Source organism: Stegodyphus dumicola, chromosome 9, assembly GCF_044657685.1.
Source record: "Stegodyphus dumicola isolate Sdum_Otavi_A_Nest chromosome 9, ASM4465768v1".
Classification (NCBI taxonomy): domain Eukaryota; kingdom Metazoa; phylum Arthropoda; class Arachnida; order Araneae; family Eresidae; genus Stegodyphus; species Stegodyphus dumicola.
Genome location: NC_140776.1, coordinates 163,452,757 through 163,478,062, shown reverse-complemented (window position 1 = coordinate 163,478,062; position 25,306 = coordinate 163,452,757). Strand labels below are relative to the sequence as shown.

General features: G+C 33.2%; 1 protein-coding gene across 1 annotated transcript in view; it reads right to left on the bottom strand.

The window, feature by feature from the left end:
- Positions 1-25,306, bottom strand: part of LOC118183029 (allatostatin-A receptor-like) — an 888,863-nt gene that overhangs the window by 376,801 nt on the left and 486,756 nt on the right. Inside the window, exon 4 of the mRNA XM_085824290.1 lies at positions 6,707-6,753. The gene's annotated coding sequence lies outside the window, so the exon portion shown is untranslated. The remainder of the gene's footprint in view (positions 1-6,706; positions 6,754-25,306) is intronic.

Genomic DNA, 25,306 nt, shown 5'->3' with positions numbered 1-25,306 from the left:
TTAAAGTTCACTGCAGCAAACAGTTAGCGGAAGCAACGTGTTCCAAATGTAGTCGGAAAATTCTGAAGACCGTAAAAATGGCATTTAGCAACGGTTATAAACATATACATAAATATCAGTTAGAGTTCATCCTTACTCATAACCATGACGGGTAAACATACTATCTCTCATTAATCATTTGAAACAAAAGCTTGTTTCTGACAGAATAAAAGACAGAAACCCTTCTAACATGAAAAGCTTTGCAGGGAAGAAAAGGTCCACGCCAAAAGCGAAATTTATTGGGCCGATTAATTCTGCATTTATTTCAATATGTGGATATTCTTTCTTCCTCATATACACGATGTGAAAACATACTAAATAGTGCCATTCTTTTGCGAGATATGCGAATATCCACTTGAGTGGCCGCCCTGTGGGCAGCTGGGAGAATGACCACTCAATGAGTTTTCCAAGAAAGCAAGCATTCCTTCTGCGTCATTACGCCAATAGAATGTCGCAAATGCATTTGGTATTATATGTTACTCTTTTATGGAAAGAATTTCGTGTTCTTTGTGTCCCTTTCCTATCATAAATATTGATATTCTGTGCCCATAAATAAGACTTTTTTCACCGAATACATGAAAGGCAAAATTTGTTTCCTGAATTCTGTTACCCAATTGATGTACTCGGTTTTTTTTCCTCTACATAGTCTTAAGGGGACTCATACAGCTTAAAACCCTTAAGATCTTCGAGTATGTGAATTAACTTATTTATTTTAAAAGGCGTTACTTCCAACGTTTTACAGCTGATTACATAATATAGCTGCTTTCTGAACTGGTAACCAGAACGTTTCTGTTGTCTCAAACATTTTTCAAATTTAATTTGGCTTTGTGACAAAATCTTTTATGCGTTCACGTCATGTTTCTACCTTGCGCGAACCGTTTAAAATATTCTGCTGCATAAGTTAATTCCCTTTTTAATATGTAGCTTTCATAACATTTGGAAACTACTGTGAACCAAAAACCCTAAGAATTTCTTGTTAAAATTCTATTTTATTTGGAGTTGAGTTTATAAAATATATTTTATTAAACAAATCTGTAATGTTTTCGTGCATAAAATTTTTTAGTATTAAATTATTCATCAAACTTTTGGTTGAGTTAGAAGATAGTGCCCATATAAAGAATTCCATCAAATTTCAAGTGTGTACCATTAGCCATTTTTAAAATATCATGCGCATAAGGTGGAAACATGACGCGAACGCATAAACAATTCTGTCACAAAGCAGATTAAATTATAAAAATATTTGTGGTAACATAAACTGTCTGGTTACTAGTTCAGTAAGGAGCTATATTATGCAGTCAGCTGTAAAAAGTTGGAAGTAATAGCTTTTAAAATAAATAAAATATCCCTATTCGCGCAACAGTCACCTATTCGAAGATCTTAATGGTTTTAAGGTGTATGAATCCTCTTAAATGATATCTGTGAAAAAAGCAAAAGGAATTCTGAGAAAGGTCTTTAAAAGGACCACTTATAAAAGTAGGTGGAATTTTGGCTGACCAAATATCAGTTTTGAAAATCACCTCTCTAAGACGACTATCTCCACAGAATCATTTTGCATTGTCGGTGATTGTTTTGATGGAATTCAATGTAATATGTAATTAAAGCAGTAACATAAAAATGTTACATATATAATATAAAGTAACATAAAAATGTTATATATATGACTTTATGACGGCTTTCTGAAATAACTAGACAAGCAGTTTACAGCATTTGAAAAAATACAAATTTTAATCCTACACGTAAACTGGTGACTGCAATCGTTTACAATAGTCTTACGCGCGTAGGGTTTCGTATTAGACTGAATGCACACACAACCGATGATGGCTTGATAATATTTATTTTTACCTAAAGGAACATTTCACAGTTCTGAAAATTTCGACAAAAGTACTCGTACATCTATTCGCAGCATCACAAAGTGAAATAAGTAGTAGTTACACTTCCAACTACTAAGATCGCTAAACACCGCACAGTGTAAAGCGCAAGTAAAAAGGCAAAGCTCCTTCAGAGATCTCTCAATATTCCGAACTCACTCTGAAATAAATAAGAAATAAATAATAAGAATATCTAGTACCTTCCATTTCTCAAAATTACTGGAAGACATATGAAGGCTAGATAAAGTTACAGTTAAATATAGGGATCAATTACATTTATTAAATCACAGTAACAATTACAGTTATACAGAGACTGTACCCAAATGTGCCGTTTGATGATTTTTAAAATTTCTCGCCAAATTTGGCGACAAAAATTAGTCGCCAAAACCGTCACCAGCTTGCGATATCTCGCCAATTTAACGAGATAGCCATTTAGTTCAATGCATAAACTTGCCGTTGGTAATCTTATTTTCCAAGCAGAACACTGTCTCTTTCAAACATTTCACTTTACATTATACAAAAAGTACTACAATTTCACATATAATTTTGTAGGGTTTATATTTATTTTAACTAACATTTATTTTAAGTTTAAACTACCTTTCCTGTCAAGCCTTACTTTTCCCCTGGAACTGCCAATGCCAGAGTATGTAAATTTTAGTAGAACGCGCAAGGATTCAAATTATCAGCGGAAGTATTCTGAGTTAAATAGAAAGGAAACGAGTTCGAGGTGTGCTGTTCTTACTTCACGAGTGCGGAGGTAGTTAGACAGAAATTGAAGAACCCCGCGTTTCGGCCTCTGTGCTTGCCTGGAAGATTTGTTAATCGTTCAAGTGATCTTCAAGTTTGCTGAATTAGCAGCGGTATTGTAAAACGCGGTGAGGTTAGTTACTTTTAGAGAGCCTCGTAGTTAGAGTCTTGTCTTTAGTTTCTTTTCCGGTTATTATTTTTATTTGACCGCCGAGTTGGCGCAGTTTGTGAGCGTCAAGAGCACGCACTTGTAATTTATTACGTTGAATAAAAAGGGACTTAAACCCTTAACAAGACTCTGTCTTTTATCCAGTTTCAACAGTCACCTCTTGGTTGCGTGCAAGTTGGAGACGCGCAACGCTACAATGTCTAGTACCTTCCACTTCTCAAATTTACTGGAAGACATATGAAGGCTGGATACAGTTACAGTTAAATATAGGGATCAATTACATTTATTAAATTCCAGTAACAATTACAGTTATACAGAAACCGTACCCAAATGTGCCATTTGGCGATTTTTAAAATTTCTCGCCAAATTTGGCGACAAAAATTAGTCGCCAAACCGTCACCAGCTTGCGATATCTCGCCAGTTTAACGAGATAGCCATTTAGTTCAATGCATAAACTTGCCATTGGTAATCTTATTTTTCCAGCAGAACACTGTCTCTTTCAAGCATTTCATTTTACATTATACAAAAACGTACTACAATTTCACATATAATTTCACTAAAGTCATTTACCCGATGGAAGACTATCACGCCGAATGGGGTCAAGTGGAGGACAGCCTGTTACAGCCTTGGCCTGTAACAGGCTGTGGAGCTTATGAAGAAGAATAAAGAAAGTTATTTATATATATATATATACAAAATTCGTAACAGTACATATCTCAATAGACATTCATAATAAAATATTCGTCTAATTGCTGAGCTATTGCAGCTAGCCCTAGATTCATAAAGACACTTCCATGAAGATTTTTCGCAGCAGTTCTTTGTGACTTCTTTTTGACTTTTGGGTTTCTTTTAATTTTTATCACATTTACTTCTTTCTCGTGAAAAAACAAAGTTTTCAAAAGCCTTTTAGTAAAAATTACAATTGTGAAAGTTAACCTAATCTATACTAGATTAAAAGAATCGTTTTTTTCTCAGTTTCAAAGAAGCAGTCACTAAAGAAGTGGATATTTCATTATTAAACCGGGTACTGCAATTAGTTGCCAGACACAGCAAACTTAATTGCAGAATCAGTAGTGCGCAAATTTAAAATGCTATTAAATGCTGCCGCTTTAACAAGAGAGTGCCATGGAATATTTTTTCAGTCGTACCAGGAAACGCATTGTCAGATGAATCTTTGAACTATGATGCAAACATGAAATTTTCTTAAACTAAGACCAATTCTCACTTATCTTTAAAATTAAAAGCAAATCTCCATATACTTCATTGTAAACACACTGTATTTAAAAAAAAAGAAAGAGAAGCAGAGATTTTCAAAATGAACTTAAATATCTGCAGCAAAAAGAAAAGTTTCAGTAACTTAGTTTAAGTTTAAGAAATATAAAACCTTCGGTAATTACTGTATGAAAGGAAAATGTTTTCCATTTAATGTCCAATCAGAGGTTCCCCTTCCCCTTCCACTTCCACTAGTTTACACACTTATGAAAAATTAGAAAATTTCAACATTATACGAATTTTTATGAAATGTATTGAACCAAAGGTATTATTATGCCGCCGAAGACTTATGTAAATATTCCGAGTCGAATACGTTAGTCTATACATGCGTGTCTGCTAAACCGTGATTGGGGAATTATAAGCGCAAGAGGGATTTCCAGCGATTTGCACACTCGTACCCCTTCACGACATTCGCCGTACTTCTTGCAAGAGTTAGATAAATTTTATAAGGTAAAAGAAGCAGCTATATAAACCTACGGATGACGGAATGAGATAAAGAATTGTCCATAAATTGGAGACAGGCCAAACGTAAGCGCAGATAGTTACAGAGCTCAGTGTAACGCCCGGTGTCGTCTGCGATTTGTGGAAATAGTTTCAGGACACTGGATCCATATCGAGAAGGCCTAGGCTGAATCGACCGAAATCCACAATGATGAATGAAGACCGTTCTTTGGCGCTCTCATTGAAGCGACAAAGAGCTGATACAGCTTCACAACACTCGCATGAGCTGTAAGCTTAACAGTGAAATCTGAGTGTGCTTTCTGAGATAGTGCTGGGTGCTAGAAGACCCGTTGTTTGCGTCCCGCTCACTGCAGCACGTAAGAGAGAGCGTTTAGCATGGTGCAGACAAAATGCACTAGACCAGACTTCAATGAGGCACCGTACCTTTTACATATGGAAATTAAGATTCAGCCTGTACACTGCTTCTCGATGTACCTCTGTCTGGAGAGAGCCTGGAACACGATACCATCCCTCTCTCATCAGGAAAAGGATCATTACGGTCACGGTGATATAATGGTTTGTGCAGGCAATTATGTCAAAGAAAGTCTATGTAAAGAAGGAAAGGCTCCATAGACGTAATGTAAACCAGTTTGTCTTCTACCCCGCTAGAAAGAAGAGGGACAATTCGCCAAGGGATTTGGCGACGGAACCTGTTGGCGAGAATTTTTCCCGTTGTGATGTACCTGGCCGAGATTTTCCACCTCCGACACGTGAACAGGAAATTGAGGAACACGGGTTAAGATGAATCATTCTTTGACTTTTCGCGATAATTTAAACTCGAATTTTCGTGCTTTTTCGCTTTACTAGTTGAACTTGTATTATCCATATCGCAGTTTGATGCCTGATTTTAAATCTGTCAATATGTAGGAGAAAAATGGAGTCACACAGCTTTAAACTCTTGATAAACGTGATCGTCGAACCTGTTCGAACTTCGACATCAGCTTCGAGCTTTGGCGCTTTTTGGCGACAGATATTTCACGCATGCGCAGTTGTATCCCTTTTCGTTCGGAGGGACCCACTCCTGCTGCTGCGAAGCTTTTCTTCTTACATATTCTTTGGTTATGTTGCAACCCCTGCAGGTGTTTCACAAAGACTCCCTGATTGCTATGGAGTATAAATAAGAGAGTTTATGTTAGACTTTTAAGGGGTGCAGTTGGTCCTGGCTTCCTGTTAATGGACGACTACGCTCGTCCACATTGGGCTCACCTCTGAATATCTTACCACCAGTGATCCTGAATATTCTGTACCAATTATTTAAGTAAAACTTCCCGATTAAAGGTAATTTCAGTTTTCTTTGAGTTACTTTCAACTGCTGTCTTCACTTTCGAAAAACATGCAGTATTTTTCTCTAATGCCTGACGTAATACCTAGAACTTCAGAAATAAAATTTTCAGTTTTTCTTTGTATATGCCTCGGATACTCAGAAGCAATATAAAAAGAAGCAGTCTGAAATTTTATTTGAAAGCTATAGCGCATAGAAGTAGCATTTCTAAATTAAACAAAACTGAAGTAAAATAATTTCGTAAAAATTCCTAACATATTCTTGAAAAAAAAAAAAAAAAAAAAAAACTTAGAATCGTTTAGATGAACGCCCTGCTGTACAATCAATCAGAACATTTTAAGTTGAAAAACGTGAGAAGATTCACAAATTCCGGAATAAAATAAAAAGAATAGCAACTATTTGCCCCAAAAGCAGACATATTTCAGAAAATTACATAAGCATACAAATCTCATTCAGCTGCTGCGCCGAAAATGACCCATTTATAAAACTACTCTCGCGAACTTTAAATGGTCTTCCTGTAACCGAGATACTTAAATATGTAAAGAAGCGCTAGTTTTAAGTGCATAAAAAAAGGAAAGAGATGCGAAGTATATCTAAACATTTTGACCAATATTTTATCAAAATCGTAATCCTTTCAAAAACATCTTGGCTATAGAAAATCCATGACGCATTTTTATTTGTAATAAGCTTTAAGCTGTCTTTTCTAAGATAAAATTCAGATTCGGAATGTGAGTAATCGTTCCAGACTTGCAAATGTGAAAAGTCTTAGGAATGTTTTGCTAAGCCATCTTCGCAAAAGAAATTTAATAAAAACATAATATATCATACCTTTTCAAAGTCAGTTTGTATCACTGTAGAGTTAGAAGCGAAGAACTCTGAAAGATAAGAAGAGAAAAGGAAATGAGAATTAGAAAAAATGCTTCCATGGTAACTTTTTTTAAATATATTTATAGAAAACGTCTGTTACATCTTACTTACAACGACTCATAATTGTTTACAAAATATATACCATTAGAGAATTAAAATTTATGAATTCAAAGACTCATCGGACATCAACTATTTATATTTAAAGTTAAATGGAAACTTACTAGCACACTGATCATAAAAACAATTTGTTGCATTATAGGATTTTAAATTTTCAGTATAATTCTATCGTTACGTTATATAAACTAAAAAAATGTGATGTGTACACCACATGACTTCCTTGTACGGAATATTAAATTATACGCATTTTTTCTTGCATTTCATTTCAACTTATTGGATTGAATTAAATCTACTTCGCCGACACCGCATAAACCACAATAGAATAAATGCATTCTTTAAAATTCACTCTAGTATTTGTTTACCATAGCGACACTCTGGCGCTAGATTCACTTAACAGTATTATATTTCGTTCATATTATAACTCATAATGCACAAAATTCATATCATTTAAAGAATATAATTATCTAATCGTTGCCACATGTTCTATTCAAATACTATAATAAAGCTAGAACGATGTATAAAAGAAATTAAGCAAACAAAACAAAAAAGAAACGGTTTAAGGTTAATAAAATAAATCATTTTGTGATATTGCTGTTGAACTGAATTTTGTGGTTTAAGTGCCGAGAACACGACATTAATTAAATAAAGTTAGTACACGAAACGTTAAAAAATGACCCTTTGGGCGTAATATAAAATCTGAAAGCTTACAGACATTTTATATTTTTTTGTTTATTTATTTATTATTAATTTTTAAATTGCATATAAATATTTGAGCTCTGTTACCATACTGACTCATGCCATCCTGAAGATTTCATATCACTATTTTTCGTACCACCATTTTCATAATGACTCTTTCCTACATACAATTTAGCCTTATGCTGCGATTTCTCCATAGTATCACAAATGTTTCGAATTAAACGGTATTCGAAACGAATATCGTTTAAATCGAAGCGACTTCGTTCATCAACACATGAAACGACTTCGTTCATCAATCGTTTATTTTCTGCTAGCCACTTTACTGTGCACTGCAGAGCCTGCATTTATGGCTTATTATTTAACTTACATTGAAATTTCATAGAACAAACACAGATTGCTTATTTTTTAATATTAATATATAAAAATATAAATAAAGTTGAATTTCTGCTCACGAGTCCTTCAAACCATACATCGAAAGTTCAAACAGATACCACTTAGCGCATGGAGAGGGGAAAAAAAAACACCTTCGAATTCATTTATTTGTTTTAATATTTTATAACGATTTGTGGCATGACGTTAATAGAGAAAGATCTTTCTTGAAATTGCTATTTTGGTTAATGGAAAATATTCCCCCAGGGCGTCTCTGTTAACTGAAATGTCCAACTTCATCAATATAACTGCAAGTTTTATAAAGCGAGTTTTTAAAATTCATAAGCATTCAGATATAACAGATATGTATATACATTGTCATTTGTTCTACCAGCATATGCAAGCAGTATGTAAAGCATTATATAAAAGCATTTAACAGACAATATAACCTCCGAGATCGAAAGCATATATTCGAAACATATTTCGCAGCGAATAGTTAATGAAGTACTTTGTGATGCAAAAGCGTCAGATAATTTATTATTATTTTGCATTTGTGATACCAATCACGTTTACTGAAAACCTGAAAGATATATTTTAAAATCACACTAACATTTCAAAATATAAAAGTAACAAAAAATAAAGTAATGTTTCTGTTTACATGAAACGAATAGTTATGATTACAACATGCTACAGCAGTTAAACTTTGTTAAAAAGGAGCTGAACTAATAATAATAATAACACGACCATGTTTTTATTTCATAATTTTTTAGGGGTTATTTTCAGTTTGTAATAGTTAATTTAATTTTTAAACATGCTTTACTATCTGTTCTCGGTTTCCACCTACTATTCCCTATCAGAATAAGTTTTTTGCGTTGTACGCAAATGAGGGAGAAAGAGTATTTAAAGGAAGATTTCGCTTACTTCAGCACAACAGCTTAGAAGTCCTTAGTGACGGGTGTTCGTCGTCAGGCTACTTCATTGTTTACAACTAAATCTTACTACGCACGGCCGTATTGAATGCATACCTAATGCTATTCACCGGTTAATTTAATGATGATATTCACCGGTTAATTAATGATGATATATTCATATTAATTTAATGATAATGATGATATTCACCAATTAAGAGCCAGCTACGTTAGATAATTTTATACAGCATCGGCTAAGTTTAGTTTAACATTAGTTTAGTTTCTTATTTTCCTATCTTGAGACAAATGGAAAGAAAATGAAAATCGTGCTTCAGCAAAGAGTAGTGTGTTCGTGAAAGATGGAACTGGTATGATTATTCATTTATGGTTTGGTTTGGCTTGGTTTACTTCCTGAAAGCATCCCTTGAGTTGATGCCTTAAGGAAATAAACCCTAAGGGAAGGGATAGGAAGTTTACGGGACGGGATGTCTTCGTGGAGGTATTTCTAAGGAAAACTGGCTCGTATACAATTTACATATGCAGAAAACCACGAAAATATCCATGCAGCCAGCCCGTTCGCTGGGATTCGAACCTCGACCAGAACCGGCCTACCGCATATCAGGGACTCGATCGCTGGTAGGTTGATTATTTATTTATGGATGAGGGTAAGAATGATAGTGAAGATGAATTTGGATTCGATTACATACCTAAAGATATATCGGAAGCCGAACATGACAAACTTTTCATGTTATCCGATAAGTTCATAAGTTATGTTATTTATTTTAAATAAACAGCATTTAGGTACTTGTAAAAATCTAATTTTTGGATGCTGATTTTTTATCTTATTTTAAATCTATCATTTTTATATCCGGCGTATACTTTCTGGCCCCCAGAGAAGAAAGAAGGGAAGAAAAGATAAACGAATACACATCAAGAAAATCCGTATGTGCGTGCATATATATATGCATTATAAAATGCTAATTTTAATTTGTACTTGCCCCTTGAAACCCTTTTTAATTCGATTATTTTCCCTTCGTAGCTTAAGAATAATAATACTTAAATGATGAATCTTTCAGAAGCATGTCATTTCAAAATTAATTCCTGTAATATGATTTTGAAATAGCGGCAAAAATAATAGCAAAATCTTCTATCCAATCAGCATTGAACTGAAACTTTAATTAATCCAAGAACAATAAAGTGATTCTATATGCCTTTACTGCGAAATTAACAAACTTCAGCTTTCTTTACCTCAGTAACATAATCCGTAACCTAACGCTTTGTGAACATGTTGTTTGCAGATTCATCTTTTACTCTTCGCCAGGTTTATTACTGTAATTTGTGAAACTTCTATGCGAAATTGTTCAACGTCGAGTGATGCCGTCTTTGCGCTTTCATTGCTTAGTTACGTTCATTGTTCAAAAATGATAATAAAATGCTTTTTAAATTTATTAAAATCGGATGATGAGATGAAGTGAAAAAATGAAAATGATCATGCCACACAGCATACATAATTAGTTAAAAAATGTATGTTAGAAAAAATAATTAATTAAAAAATATCTCAAAAGTATACAATGCCAGGAAAACAGATTGTTAGTTTGCATATCCTTAATTATTTTGAAATCCTAAACATTTCATTGTGAAAAGATGTGGAGTATATCTACTTTTTGTCATTATTCTTTTCTCTTTTCTGTCTTTTCAGTCTTTTGAAACTATATCTCACAAAGCAAAGCAAATAGGTGACAGAGGCCCTAGGATTATAATACTGACAATTGGTCAGCGCGTTGTCATGAAAAGACGTCAAAGGTTGCTTGCATTCGTTAATGAACATTTGTCCGAAATGCTTTTTGTGCAGCTTCTATTTCCAATATTTTAACCCTTTGAAGATAAAAACTCCTGAGACGCCCTTTTATTCAAACGACCACAACCGCCCGAAACGGCCGAGACTGCGATGTTGTTTTCTTCCCTCCCCCTAAGGTATGCAGTAGCAGGGGCAGTTTCCTTAAATGCATTGCATCCGTTTATTGCAGACAGCTTATCCTAAAAGGCTAATGTATCCTAGCTTATACATTTAACTAGCAATAGCCCCTTAATTCCTCTTTTTATTTGGACACTTCCCCCTCTCTATTCTAAAAATAGTAAGAGTTTTCCGCACTGGTTTTTTTCTAGACTAATCCATGTCATAATGGCTCTTACATAACGCTAGTGATGTTAATGGAACTAAAACAGCCAATGATAATTTTATAGCAATATTAATTATCCAATCAAATGCACTGAGAACCAAAATTAACTCGTTCTGAATTAGATTTCATCCTGAATAGAACTCACTTGCTTTCTATATTTCGGTCTAGCTGGAGTATACTCCTTATTGCATAGCTCTAAGAAATGTGAAGGTTTTTAAATAGACCTTCACATTTCTTACACACACCTTCACATTTCTTACTTCACAAGATTAGTGAGCCAAGTTGTTTTGGGCCGCAACATATTTTTAAAACAAAGGTGAATATTTAATCTGCCTCCTCTGCAAAGTTGCTATTTACGTTACAGGATTGAAATCTACGAAATGGTGTATTTCTACATATTCATTATCAATGCTCCTACATTATTATTACTAAGTCTACGGCTTGGACCTGATTATAGACATGGTCGAACTGAACATAATTTTATTATTGAATAAAGGATTTTGTGGAGACACAATATTTGCTTCACACAGAATTATGGATGCAGTATGAACCTCGCCATTGTAATACTTAGCCGATATTCAGGCAATGAACGATACAGCGAACCGAATGACTAGTGAAAGCTAGAACAGGGTGTGTGTGTGTGTGTGTTTAATTATGGCAAAGCACACTAGGTCTGAGCGATGTCTGAGATAACCACTAACCTGACTTTGTTGTAAAAGTCTTACAGTGTTAATAGTCATCCTGGCAGAAGGGAAAATTTCCTCCGTGTAAAAATATACATATAAATATTATATGGGCATACAAGGCCTGTGTATAAGCATAGATATGTTGATTACAATCATTGTCTTGTACAAGTTACATATGATAGATACACAAAATCATGACAGATATGTGTACATTTAAACATTATATGAATTCATATTTACAATACTTTTACTGAGATAATCAAATTAAACTTGTAATTCATTTACACACTGACTGGATTTTCAATATCATTTAAACTACTTTACAATATTATGTTTATCAAGTACATACAAACTAGACAGTAATATGCTTACATTACAACAGTTTTGCTCTTACAGTCCTGTTATTATTCTACCGGGTGAGCTATTTTTCTAGTGTTGATATTCAGTTGTTGTAGTATTTTGAATTGCTATTAAAATTATGCTGCGAAGATACAATTCTCAAGAGAGGGGGAAAATTTCTTAGTACCTACTGAGCTACCGGGCTATCTGCCTAAGGGGAGGGATGCCTTCGTGGAGGACTTTCTAAGGGATACTGGCTCGTATACACTTTACACATGAGGAAAACCACGAAAACATCCATGCAGCTAGCCCGTTCGCGGGATTCGAGCCTCGGACCGGACTACCAGTGTTCAGCGCCTTTACCGCTCGGCCGCTGGTGGGCTCCAAGCTAGAGCAGGAGAGAAGGGCAAAAGAGAGAGCTTAAAAGAATTGCAGTGGTATTTAAAGTAAATTTTTTTAATCTGATTGGCTACGAACTGTACGCATTGCAGGATGTTAAGAAGATATAATAGTTTTCAGATGTGACGCAGTTTCGAAAAAGCTATTTCTACTTTTAGAATAGAGAGAGGGAAGTGTTCACTTTAAAAAGAGGAATCAAGGGACCAAATGTTGCGAAAATAAAAGTCTTTTAAAAATTTTATGGACACTAAGTGTGCTATTATGAATACATATTATGTGCAGATATATAGCAGATAAGTATAATAATTTATGACTCTGTACTAGCGAATATATATATGTGTGTGTGTGTGTGTGTGTGTGTGTGTGTGTGTGTGTGTAGTATTTTAAAGTGCGTAGACGCCAAGGATACTTTTAGCAGCTTTCGACATCTGTCATGGCTGATGGTTAAGGCATACAGATGAAGATAACAAAACTGGATTTCGACAAATCAATTATCTTTGTTTTCACACAAATCAAAAATCATCATTTTGCAGGCAAGATATCTTTTAATCATAGCGAGAACGCAATAATTTCCATGTATACGGGTTTTAAAAATAACGCGTAAGGTTTCTAAACAGGACAGCATAAGCGGCGCACAGTTATTTGCGGGTTTGAAGCTAGGAAAAGAACCTAGTAGACGCAAAAAGTACTCGAAGCTTTGATTGGTTAATTTTAGTTTTAGTTACCTTTTTCAAGCAGCGTTATGTAACATGGAAAGATCTCGAATTTGGGAGAACAGATGAATTTACGGGGGAGAACAACAAATCTAGAAGAGTTAATTTTGAGGTCGTTAATCATTTCTTAAAGCAACCATTGCATTTTGTTATATCTTACATATATGTATAAAAGCCTTGTATATAAACATAAGTCTTTCGGAAACAGCTCATGAATCACGAATTATTAAGATTATTTACTATATATCTACACGTTATATGTATTTGTTACTGTGAAAGACCGAAATTGGAGAATGTCAACTTTCACCGGAGAATGTCAACATTCACCAAATACGTCGGTGAAAGATCGAATATTTCTTTACATTCTTGTACATTCGGACCCTCACCGGTGTATGTCGACAGTCACAGATATGCTCTGGTGTAGGTCGAAAAGAGAGGAGTATGTGTACACGCTGTCATTCCAAAACGAAGTGTTCCACAAATAAATGCAGTTGTAAAAGCAAGTGCAATTCTCCTCTTGTGAAATGAAAGTGTCATAATAGTTTAAGTTACTGCAATAAATAAGATTTGAATCACATAATTTGGTAAGTTTATAACTTCTATTATTTTCCTTTCTCATTTTGAATGTACTGTGTGTTCTTATATTCTTAAGTTCTTATATTCTTAAGTCTCAAGTGCGTTTTTTCGCCAATGAATTACGGAGAAGGAAATATAATATTCTTATATGTTCAACATTCACCATTAGTACATGGTGAATGTCGACATTCACCGGTGTAAGTCAGAAATAAGAGTATTTGGAAAATATTTCGGACATGCACCAAGCGACTATGTGAATGTTGACATTCATCGGTGAAAGTCGACATTCTCCAGATTTCGGTGTTTCGCCGTAACATATTCATAATAGAACAAACATATAGTATCAATAAAAGTTTTAACAGGCCTTTATTTTCGAAACCGTTGGTTTCTTAGTTTCTCTCTTTAACTTGGGCACATCCTCCCCTTTTAACTTGGGCACATTCCCCTTTCTATTCTAAAAGTTAGAAATAGCTTTTTCGAAACTGCTTCGCATCTGAAAACTAATATTTCATCTTAACTTCCTGCAATGCGTATATCTATCTATCTCTCTCTCTCTCTCTCTCTATATATATATATATATATATATACCGCTTTAAATTTTGCTTCTAAGAGTCGTTGCAATTCATTAAAAATTCTGAAATATGACAAACTAAATAATCAGTTCTCGAATATATACTTTCTTGATATTTTCATTTGCTGTTTTTAACTGTTCATCATTAATTATTTATTACTCGTGAACATAATCTTTAAATATGCGTTGAATATTTCAAAAAGATTTATATTCGAGAGTAGTTTCGTGTTCAGAAAAGAGGAAAATCGGAGAGGAGAAAAAACGCTTCTCGCAATCACGCAAGAAACTAATGCATTATTTATAATTTGATTGCTTATCTGCTAACACGATTCTGTTCCATGTTCCTTTAAAACTTCTTAGAAATGTTGGAAGTTCCAACTTTTAAATTTGGAACTTTAAAAAGACGATAAAAGATGATAATTGAATGTTGGGGAGCGGATCGAGAAAGGATAATGATTTCTTGTGTAGAATACAAATGTTAATATCGAATTCATAAAGTTTTATTTTAACTATTATCAAACAATATACGTTTTACAGTAGGGGGTGAGTAAGCAACATTTAAAAGCTTCATGTTTCTTCAAGAAAATGATTTTGACGAAAACTATATGAATCTGTGACGATTAAGATTAATGATATTTTTGCGTGCGTACGGTTTCGTAGCAGATTGAATGCACACACGTCCGATGATAGGTTAATAAATTTTATTTCTTATCAAATGAAACACTTCAAAGTTCTGAAAGTTTCCGCAGAAATACTCGTACAGATGTTCACAGTATCACAGAGTACGATAACTAATTATACTTCAAACTATAAAAAACGTTAAACACAACACAATGTAAACCGCACCTAAAGAGAAAGCTACCTCGGAGATAATCTCTGTTCACGTTGAACTAACAACTTACAACAACAGCAATATGAGGGGCAAATTACGGTTGCAAATAATATAGTGACCAATCACATTTATTCAATTACAATACCTATACGGTGATATAGGGACCCGATTCAAATGTCGCCACATGGTAGCCAAATTACTTACAAATTAGTTACTTTCGGCGATTTGTCGCCAAAATTCTCCAAAACCGTTGTCAGCTTGGCGATATCTCGCCAAATTACCTGGATTTGTCCTTGTATTCTTACTTTTCCGGCATAGCTTCTCTCTTTTTAAATTTTTTTCGCGTTACATTACACAGAAAAGTCTATTTCGCATATAATTGCTCTAAAATCATCTATCTATGTTCAAAATTCGCAACAATATTATTAAACATAAAATTAAGAAACAAACATTTTAAAAACAAAAAAAAAAAAAAAAAAATTCTTTTAGAATAACCGAATTTCTCAAAAGGATTTTTTTACTATCATCTGCTCTTTTTAAAAATTTTTAACTAGCTTATGATTTAGTATTTCTGTTGCTTATTTAAGATGGCCATTTCCTATATTTGGCTAACAGTAATAAAGTACAGTAGGACTGAAAACACGCGAGCTTTTGATAAACGAATTTTTAATTAACAGAATCATGTTTTCTACATTCTAAGCTAACATCAAGCTCAATAAAAATCTATTTGTTTATTTATTTATGTGTCGTTTTAGTTTTCTTGTCATTTAAATCATCTGAAGAGCAATACAGTTTAACTCAATATTTATAAAGCTAGAATATGAAGTGAGTGTGTATAAAACATAAACTGACCTAAAATTTGTTCAAATATGAAGCTTATGAAAGTTAAGAAAGGAGCAACTCTATGCGAACAATGAGCCTATGAATTTAGTTCATAGGCTCATTGTTCTTTGTCTGCTCACCGAGTTTATAAGTGCTTCTTTTCTGAAAACAGATTAAACAAACATCATGACCTTACGTTATTTTCTATCCATGCTTGCATTTGTAAGTTAACATAATAACATGCAGCATAACTGCAGTCAATTCAGTTTATAAGATCTTTAGCGTAAACCCCACTGTTAGTTTCTGCACGATATTCAATTATTATAATCTTTATTCTTATACAAATTGTTCTTACTATTTTGCAAAACTTTATACAAAACTGAAAAACTTTCTCTTTCTTTCTATAAATTGTTCTTATCACTCTGCAAAAGTATTGATTGGTGAAATTAAAAAAAAAAAAACTTGAAACGTGAACTTATAACGTGTGTCTCAACCAAACACTGGAGGATTATCCGGGAAAGAGAATTACCGGACAAACCACAGGGAAACTTCCCACTTTGCGACTTAAATGAACAAATGAACAGGACCCACATCAGAAGGTGCCCAGCTCTGTGTGGAGCCTTTGAGGTGGAGAGCGAGAGACGCCAAATGATGAGATATTGAGTTTCTACGTCATATGTTCACAGAGTTCTGTTTGTATTATCTGCCAATAGAAAAAAGAATAAACTTTATTCTTATTATAACAAAGCTTAAACCCTTCAAGCTGCATTAAAGTAAATTTAGATTGTGAAGGAATATCCACATATTTAGCTTGTAAAACGATATCCAGATTTTGGAATTATTTGAAAATTTTCAGTATTGAGATGTTTGAAGTTCCATTTAATCCGAATGCTTGAGTTTTCGATACTCAGAGCTATGTTACCGAGAAAACGATGGTACCTAGAGCCATCAAATTTTGAATAAGGTAATTCTCCAGCCGAACATGGGCATCTGAACCCCCGAATATTGAGTTTCGAACTTAGTTTATTATCTGTTTCATATTTTGTAAAACTTTCACAAATTTTTGATTAACGAACTCAACGATTTCAAAACGAGCAATGGCAACACTCAAAGAATATCAAAAAATTTTTTTCTCCAACAGTCTCGAGACAGTCTATTGGAAATTCTAGAGATATACTGTTTGATGTATGAGAAATATTTCAAAACGAATTATAACGATGTACAAATGGATGTGGTCTACGCGCAAGATGAAGTTCTACGCAAAAACGAGCCTCTTCTGATCATACACTCAGTGCCATTTTTCGTATTTTTTAATATGACGAAGAATGTAAAACGATCTTGGCCGGAGATTTCAATATTTATTTGGATTCTTCGAAAGGAAGGCAATTCGCCGAAGAATTTCAATATATGAATCTCTCTGATTACTCCCAAACGCTTTACTACCAGAGGATATACGAAGATCATTGGAGTCTTTTCAAATCAAAGCATGATAACGGATGTGTACGTGAATACGTATAGTTACCATTTTCGGTTATATGGAATAATAGAATAGTTAGCAGTCATCAATAAAACTTTAAAGAAGATAGTAAAGAAACCATGTCACTGATACCACTTCTAATGGTAATCGGTACCCTATAATAAAAAAATAAAAAATACTATCCCGTTGGGCGTAATGTAAGACTGAAAGCTTTCAGATTTAAAAAAAAAATTCTATTGTTATTTTATTACCTAAACTAGCAGCTTCGCTGCCAGCCTTTGTCTGGCTTTCAAATGTACCGGAAAAATGGCTGAAGGAAACACCAAACGTTAAATTTAAAAACTGCGTAGAATTTTACTCTGCAGAACAACTTAATAAAAAGTTATTACGTATAACAAAATTACGATGAAATAAGCAATATCCCTTAATACAAATATTAATTATCCTAATAAATAAATTAACCAACTTCCCTTTACAAAATCTTAAGAACTCAAATGGTATAAAGGAGTTTTGAGTGATTTTTGTTTTTGAGTGACTTTGTTTCCTAAAAAAATCACTCAAAACTTTTCAATATCTAAAATACAGTGAAATGATCAATAAATAACATAAAAGAATACAAAAAAATTCTGAAAAGCAAAGTATAATTAATGATATTTTATCTCATATTTTCAAGAGAAAAAAATTACAATGAAATAAGCTATATCCCTTAATACAAATATTAATTATCCTAATAAAAAAATTAACCAACTTTCCGTTGAAGAAAAAAAATCATGCAAAACTTTTCAATATCTTACAAACAGCGAAATAAGCAAAAAATAACATGAAAGCAACTCAAAAAAACATAAAATTCCGCGCAGAATTTTACTCTGCAGAACAACTTTATTAAAAAAATATCAGTAAAAATGTATTGTATATATACATAAATGACAATGAAATATGCCAATCTCAGTGGCTTAAGAAATACGATGAAAAATTGCTGCAAAACCCATATTTCTAAAAGAATGAAACTATTCAAAATGATGCGATTTCATCAAAAATCTATCAACAACAATAAGACAGGAAAATTGTTGCCAAAATTACATTTTTATAGATGTGAGATGAGGGAAGTGTACTCGAAAGCTTCATTTAAAATAAAAAAATTAAAGCTACAAAATATTATAATTTTTCAAAAATTCTTTTTGTAAAAGCAGTCGGAAGGATGAAAGTTTAATGTGTCAAAAAATAAAAGAAAAATAAACTGTACATTTTTAAAAATAAACTTTTTTAAGAAAAAATCCCGTTGAAAAGGTGTTAAGCTCTCTTTGTTAAATAAATTCGTATTTAATCGATTTATTGAAACACGAAATTCATTTTAAGTTCGTAAAATACTAAGCTATATACACAAGCCGAAAGCTATATAAAGCCTGCTGGTCCGCAGTCAGTGAGAGTGCCTCGTTGACTGGGCGAGTGAGAATGTGCCTCGTCGAGTGCGAGATAGACAGTATCGAGTTGGTGTCTCGTCTAGCGAGTCATTCCCTAGCGAGTCGATCGAGTTGACAGCCGGGAGTCTCGTAGTGTATCGCGGTTAGTGCATCGTCGAGAGAGCGTGTTGAGCTCCGGGAACGACTGAACCGAAGAGTCGGGAGCTGTGCTCGAGTGTCCTCGAGTGCATCGCGAGTTGTAGCGTGGAGAGTCTCGAGAGTACGTGGAGTTCGGAGAACGACGAAGCAGAGTCACGAGCTGTACTCTAGCGCTTTGCCGTGAAGCCGTCTTCACCGTGATAGCCTGATAACCTGGAGGCTGCGTCGCTGATCGTGTCAGCGTGTTTATAGTAGTTCACCGACCACTGCAAAACGTGTTTTGGAGCTATCCTGACAATACTGGCTAAATAAGTGTGTTTCGATACTTCATCAAGTGTCGTCGTTATTCACTCCAAATTCACGCGAACCCCGTTCAGAAAAGAAACTGGTGTCAGAAAAGAAAAACGCAACAATATGTATGCACTGATTTATTTAAATACAAAGTGAAGACGGAAAAGAATTTTTTTTTTTACTTTTAAACTGGCAGTTTTATATATATATTCAGCTCAGCAAATATTTCTATGTGTATTTATCACGTGATCAAGTTCCTGACTGTAGCATTATTAAAATAGTTCTGGAAAAAACATTAATATTTTTAATTAATTAAAATACACCTAAATTAATCTAAAATGCAATTTACATACGAGAAATGTATGGCTGAAAGAAGAGAAGAAATCACACATGCTGGTGAATGGTTTTAAATAAAATGTTTTATGTCTGCTCAAATTTTGCCTTTCGAAAAAATGAAATGAAATGAGAAATTAATTTGATTAATATTGATTATAAGTGTTTTAGAAAATATATTATAATTTATTCATGTATTAAATTTGTTTTGAACATGTTTCTTTACCTGTTTATAGAAAACAAAAACAGGTAAAAAATTCGACTTGCATTTTATGATTTTTTTTTTTTTTTTTGCAATATTTCTGATCGGATGAGATTTTAAACAAAAGCTTGTAATTTATTTTAACATTAACCAATGGAACAGTACTATATATTATTTTATATATATATGTATGTATGTATATATGTACTGAAATTCAGTAATAAAATTTTTAGAAATTTAAAATGATTTAATGAACGTTGAGACAGTTTACATTCTTGAAACTGAGTTTCCTCAGTTTGCATTTTGTCAATAAATCCTTTTACTTAAGTCCTTAAGTCTTAAAACTTATACAGATATGGACTACATCATTTAATATTTTTACTGCTTGTTTAAAATTATACACTTAAACAAGGATGGAATTTGCAAAATAGTGAAAAGAACAATTATTCGAAGTGAAAATGTGATTGAGATCATATTGTTTTCAATGTTTTTACACAAAAATATTCTTTTTATTTTTTTATTAGAAACTATTTCATTAACTTCGATTCTTAAAGTTATGAGGAACCCTGAAAAATATAGTAAAAACATTTGAGGAAATTTAACAAAAACGCGTGGGTAAAAACACTGAAAACTAGGAGAAGGAAGAAATTTTAATTTTTAAAGTTTCCTTCAAACATTTAAATTAAAAAAGTTACTGGCGAAATATGTTTTTCAGCTTAAAATCATTTTGTCTTATAAATCCACTTAATAATATTCATAAAAATTAGATGAAAGTTCCCAAATAAAAGAAATCATTTGAAATTTACCGAGTCTCCTCTGAATTACATCCTGAATATGCTAAAATGTTACGAAATTTTGGTATTAGGGAAAAAAAAAAAAAAAAAAAAAACTTTTTTTCAATACATTTTAAGTTCATGGTGCTCATTACAAAAGTCACATCAATTTAACTTTAATACTTGCAGTAAAGAATAGCATCTTCTTTCGAGGACTGTGACTAGTGTGACTGACAAAATACAAGCTACAGATTCCCCAAAAAGCATAGAAACGTGTATACAAGCAACAAATGAGCTCTTACAGAATATATTTTAGTGTCTGGTATTCAGTTTGTGATGTTGATTTCAATTAGAAAATAAGAAGTTTTCTATCGGTCTCTATTATTTTTACAGAACATTCCACTGATTCTTCAATGTCAGAGGTCAATTTGATGTCTTTATCAGTAGCGACAAATGTCTTCTGTAATTAATCATGTTTGTCTCACCTTACTTGTAACATTAATTAATGAACAAGCCATGTTTAGGTATCTGCATTAAGCCTTAACATATAGCATATCTGAGATAAAAGACACAGATATGAGCAAGTTTTATAAGATACAGTGAGAGTTAATTTTCATAAAGAAAGTTTATTTAATGCAATGAAGCTGACCAATTGGTTGTAGTTTTGGAGCACGAATGCAATCCGAATGAAACGGAGAAATATTCATAGGTTTCCTCCAAGAAAGATTAAAAGCAGTCTTGCTTCATAACGGAAATGAAATTTTGTCAGGGCCGCTTGCTTTTCTTACATAAATGAAAGACTCGTACGAAAATATGAAATTATTTCTTCGTAGTATGACCTACCGTAAACACTCATGACACATCGGTGGAGGCTTAAGTGACAGATCTATTCCATCGACCACAATTTGTGTAAAAAAAATACTGTTGCTTTTTGTGTGAGTGGAATAGTAAGGGCAAAGAGAAACATAACTTAAAATGTGCTAGCTTGGAAAGGAAGATGTTATTTTCGTGGTTTAGAAGTATAACTTAGTCTTATGTCCTCAGAAAATTTATGCTTGCTTCATCTTTACGTCAAACTAACTGTAACAAAAGTCTTATGAAAACAGTATAGAGGATAGAAGAAAGAAAGTGAAAGGTTTCCTTGAAGTAAAGTTTCTAAAATTAATGGAGTCAAAATAAAAGCGTATATTTTGCTGATCTTTAAGGTATGTAACTAATGATGAACCCCATTAATTAATGTACTTTGTATAAAACGGAATCTGAGCCACAAATTCCTTTAAATTCTTTATGACGAGAAGTTTAGGTTACTAAAAGCCAGAAAATTAATTACTGAGCTTCTAAAATGTAAAACACGTAGCTTAAAATTCCCTTTTGGATACTAGTCCAGATTTGACATGGGACATAGGCGCCGTGAGTGGTTGGCATGAATAAAATTTTACCTCACAATGAATGATCAAAGGAAACATTTTATAAAGAACATTAGAGCCTCATAATTTTAATCTATCCCTCTTGGACTTCTGAAAGGAATACACAAGGGTAAAATACGGAAAACGATTGACAAAAAGATTATTCGTAAGTGGTTATTACTAGCTGCTACGATTTATAAGTCGTAGCAGCTAGTAATAACAACTTACGAATAATCTTTTTCGTCTTTGAAAAAGGTTCAGTAACTAAATTATTTTTAGCAGAAAATATCTTTTGAACTTATTTATTTTACATAATTTTCCCGTACTTCAAGTGATAGAAGCTTCATTTACGGTTAAAATTAAATTAGTCACACCATATAGAGTCTTTGCCAAAAGACAGATCTCTCTGCATACTTTATGAATGTTAATCATCTGTGTATACGACATTTTGGTTTTTAAAACCAAACAGAAACCTTTCTTCGGGAGCTGATGTGATGACGCAAAATCACAATTGCAACGCTGTATGTAACGTAACTCTACGGACAACCTAACATTATTTCTGGTCAGATGAAATTTTTGCCATTTATAATTGCTAAATAAAAGTGATATTGTCTGATTAAAAATAAATATCCTTTTGGAATATGTATTTATATATGCTTTTATAAGCCCTTCCTTTATTTGTGCAATAAACAGGAAACTAGAATAATTCTTCTTTGGTGATTTAGTCAGAGAAACGGTTCTGGGATACATCGAAGTATCTCCTCTGAAAGGATGGTTTCGCATATCATGCGCGACAACCAATACGACAATTTTAATATATTTTAGAGAAAATATTTCAAAATATACGATTCAAGGAAATATTATGGATATATCGTTTGCTTAAATGGTGAAAGAACTGAATTTATCTGCATAAAAATAAATTATTTTTAAAAAACTGCTGAACAAAACTCAGTCAATTTATATAGGTGATACATGATATCATAATACATTAATATAAATTGAAAAAAACAATGAATATAGATGCATATGGCAGAAAATTACACAATGTTATAATAAAATATATCCAGTTTCATTGAAATATTGCTTCAATAAAGCGGAAAAGATTACAGCCGAAAACATCGCGGCAAAAACATCGCGGACGAAAACGTCGCGGAGAAAACAACGCAAGGCGAAAACGTCGTGCTACAAAACATCGTGGGAGAAAACATCGCAAAGAGAAAACCTCGCAGTTCTAAAACATCGTGGTACAAAACATCGTCGTCGAAAATAAAGCGGTTCAAAAACTTCGCAGTTTAAAAACATCGCCGTCGAAAATATCGTGGTAAAAAATAAAGTATCTACAAATCATCGCATGACGATAACATCGCAGACATGCTTTTTTCAGGCTTTAATAACTGTAAATGGATATTCCCATAATTATTTGTGAGCGCAAGTGATGTAAGGAAGGATAATTTTTACTTTCACATTTTTTTATTAACTAATAAATTTTTGCTGAAAAAATAAGAAGGAAACTTAAGCATAGAAAATTAAATGCAACTTAATAGATTATACTTTTTATGAAAATCTTTATAAAAAATTACATATTAATGGTCTTTGTTAGTTAACTATGTCGATTTAAAATTCTATTAAGTGCTATAAGTTGCATTAATTTTCTATGCTTAAGATTTCTTCTTATTTTCTCAGCATAAATTTAATATTTAATAAAAAATATGAAAGTAAAAATTATCCTTCTTTACATCTTGCGCTCACAAATCATTATGGGAATATCCATTTATAGTTATTAAAGCCTGAAAAAAGCATGTCTGCGATGTTATCGTCATGCGATGATTTGTAGATACTTTATTTTTTACCACGATATTTTCGACGACGATGTTTTTAAACTGCGAAGTTTTTGAACCGCTTTATTTTCGACGACGATATTTTGTACCACGATGTTTTAGAACTGCGATGTTTTCTCTTTGCGATGTGTTCTCCCACGATGTTTTGTAGCACGACGTTTTCGCCTTGCGTTGTTTTCTCCGCGATGTTTTCGTCCGCGATGTTTTTGCCGCGATGTTATCGGCGGACACCGCGGAAAATCATTAAAATGTATATCAATGAAAGTTGGAAGTATATCTGTAGGAAAATATGAATTTTTCCCAGCATTCCATGCAGTGGCGCAGGCGATTATCGCATGTCACATGCTTTGGCGTACAAAATGGTCATGTTTGCAATGTAGAAGGGATTTGCTGTTTTAGAGTTCACCAAAACTGTAATAATAATATTATTTTAATAAACAATTTCTTCTCCGATTAATCTGCATTATGAAACAAATAAAATTAAAATAATAAGAAGCAAAAGATTATAAAGAAACGCCCATGAGTATCAGAAAAACAGAAGACTTAGCATTAATGGTGAATGAAATCTTACCTAGTCCTTAGACAAAAATCACAACATGATTACATAGATTTATACTAATTGTAATCTCTGTAATTCCACGACTAGAATTTTAAGCAATTATTTAGAATTGGGAGGTAAAGTTCCCAGTATCTAAAAAATTGTAGTGTAGTCTTCACCAGTATAGTCTTCAGGATAAAGTGATATGTAAGTAAATAATTTCGGGGCCCAAAAGCTTTTCAAAAAGCTTAATTTAAATTTATTTATTGGAATTAAGTGATTTACTTTCTCAATTTTTTCTTTCAATGGCTTCTGTTTCCAGAAGTTTATCAGCCATTTTTTTAGATGGATGAGTGTTATCATTAATCCAAATCGGACAACTCAAGACGAATGCACCTCTAAAAGTCCTAAGCTGATTTGCAGTAATTCATCTTTATATCTCTGAACATACACAAAATATCTGCTGAATTCGCGTAGGTAAGTACGTCTATTAATCATCATACTTCATCGTAATATTACATTTGCTATGCATACGAATCTGTACAGAGGTCTGTTAACGGAAGCATTTCTCAGGTTTTGAAACTGCAATGCTTAAAATCCAAGTCTGAATCTCGGAGGATAGGTGTGAGGTTCTCTCGTGCGTGCTTTCTCAGAGAATGTACTTAGCAATCCTTCTAGTTAATGGAAGATATATGCTGCGAAGCCATAGTTGATTTTGCATGTCTTCTGTTCCGAAACACCTAACTGTCGTTACAAAACTTTTCGTAGCTGTTCTTTTAAATTGACCTTATCGCTTCAAAGCCTGCTGTAATGGAGCACCAATCAGACTTTGCGTTATAAAATAGCTCTTTGAAGGACTAACAGCGACAAAACAGGAGAAAAGAGAGAAAAAGTGCTACAATTTCTGCGAACAAAAGCGCTGTTTGAAGGGGAACG